Source organism: Morone saxatilis, unplaced genomic scaffold, assembly GCF_004916995.1.
Source record: "Morone saxatilis isolate NCDOM2014 unplaced genomic scaffold, NCSU_SB_2.0 Contig21, whole genome shotgun sequence".
NCBI lineage: Eukaryota > Metazoa > Chordata > Actinopteri > Moronidae > Morone > Morone saxatilis.
The window spans coordinates 19,962,720-19,965,179 of NW_023339774.1; the positions used below are offsets into that span (position 1 = coordinate 19,962,720).

Consider the following 2,460-nt stretch of genomic DNA (forward strand, 5'->3'; position numbering starts at 1 on the left):
GAGGTGGTAACGAGTGACACTGCAGAGAGAGTGCTAATTCATGTTCCCATCCGTATGTTCTTATAAGTCAGTGACTGTGTGAGAGGTCCTGGAGGGATAACTGTACAGGCCACCAGCATCAGCTCCCTCACATGCGACTGTTCACACCCCTGCCGTACTGACCAGAGGGGTAAACAAATGACTTGTGTATAAAAACATGCGCACACATACGCACGCACACACACAAACACACATGGGAGCGTGATCAACACCATGGCAGATTATCAAGATCCTGCAGGGAAAGGCAGATGGTTTTAATAATAAATGGTATCATTGATCCTCTCTCAGTCCTCAGAGATGGAGGGGAACTGAGGGAAAGAACAGCTGAAAAACCAGCACACTCACACACACACACACACACACACAATCTGTGCCACTCTAAACTAATGACACAAATCTATAAAAGTATTAAATTGCTGGATCTGAATATTATTAAGTTGCAACTTGTTCTATGATTTCAGCTGCTGATGAAAAGCATCCTGTTAGGGTGACCAAATATTTTCATTTAGTCCGAGGACTCGTATTGTGCCAATTCTCTTCCATATAAGGACCAAAGGAGACAATATGCCAAAAATTGGTAAAATGTAAGAAATAAAGAGCTAGCATGGGAGTGGTAGAGCCTCTACAAAGCCTGAAAAAAGAATTATAATCAAGAAAAAATAAACCACAAATAATGCCAGTTTCTTTAAGGTTTACCAAACTCTAATTGTATTAAACAGAGGTTATAATCACAGACTTTTTTATTTTGTAAAAATAGTTTACATCCTATTCAGGCCTGAACGGGTTAATCTATTCTGAGGGTCTGATGACACGATCATCTACTACACAACTTCTTAACAAAGCACAGCTATATCCTCTGGGGTTCGATCATAAATATGAAGAAGTATCTGTTCACATGCTCCCTTATGACAAGACATGTACACAACTCCACAAGTTTATGATCTTCATACCGAGGGTCTGATTCCCCGAACATTGAATGAAAACTGCGGAACAGGACAGTCTGTTTTCACACCTACTTATTAATACTTTTTTATTTGGTTTATTGGTTAAGGTAATCTCCCGTGTTGATGTATTGAGCTGTTTAATAAAATCTTGATTTTTGTGTGTGAAAGTTCATTCTTGACCTTTTCTTAACTCAAGGTCTTCTTATTAGCTTTCCTCTGTCGTGCAGATAGCTCACTTCATCCACTGAGGAAGACCTTGAGATGCATTTTTTCTTAATATTATATTTATTAATTTAGTTAAATTGTTTTATATGCAGCCTTTCCCATGATGAATGTGATGAGCTACTAAAAAACTAACTTGTTGATTATGTAAGGTGCCTCCATGCTAAATCAGACAATGCCTCCCTGTTTGTTAACTTTTAGCCTTGAAGCAAACCTCGGGTTGTCATATGAAAGCACAATAATTGTTCCTTATTTTGCTACGGTGTGACGGCAGATCTGCCAGGGCCATAAACTGTCCAGTGGGGTCAAGCGAATTTAAGGGATGAACACAAGTTGTCAAACCTCAGATGATCCTTTGACTTTTGGCACTCTGAGGCAGTGTTTTTCTGCTTAAGGACTAACCAATTGGATGCACATTTTTGCTCATTTGACACTGTTTTCCGTTTCTGGGAGACTTTGCCTGGAGCTGCAGGGCTATAATAAACATAAGTCTGAAAACAAAGCTTTTGTTAAAGCACACATTTAGACTATACAGCCTGATGAGATACCTACAGTGCTTCCACAGTGCATAGAGAAGGGAAATAAATGAGGAGGTCAAAACTTCAGCAACACTTGTNNCCCCTGTTTAGCATTTATAAGCAGGATATAAACATATAATACATGATGTATTACCCAGTATAATGTAGTTGTTTTATTAAGTGTTTATTTATATATTTGTTCACAACTCCTCCTGTGAGTGCCCATAAGTAGAGGCCGGTGTATAAAAAAGATAGTGAATGACAATATAGTAAAACACAGATAATATGATGTCTCCATATGAGACGTTATGATTGTTCAGTGTCCTTATATCTGCTCACACCTACATTACAGTGTATTATAAACAATAAAGTGACCTCTTTAGAGAAAGAAATGCCAAACTCCTGCAAAGGTACAACTGGACATGCATGTGTTGTGTTGCTGACAGCCAAATAAGTCAGGTCTATGACTAAATACCATATTTATGAGTACATTCTGTGAGCCCATCTGTCATTCATCACATGCACCTTTGGGGAAGAAATCTTGAAACAATGCGAGAAGCACAGCATGTACCAGCTCTTTCACTAAAGCCACCGCTGTCTCATTATATGTAAACCATGAAAGTATCCTCACTGTGGGCACTGATGGCAGTGTGCAGGCGGGAGCTGGTGAAGGCACTGACTGACAGGAGACTGGATCAACTGGAGGTGTGTAATTAAAGCAGCCGATCAGAAGGCTC

At 39.5% G+C, this 2,460-nt stretch overlaps 1 protein-coding gene across 1 annotated transcript in view; it reads right to left on the reverse strand.

Moving 5' to 3' along the window:
- pde8b (phosphodiesterase 8B) overlaps nucleotides 1-2,460 on the reverse strand; it is a 48,880-nt gene that overhangs the window by 45,525 nt on the left and 895 nt on the right. The window lies entirely within an intron of this gene.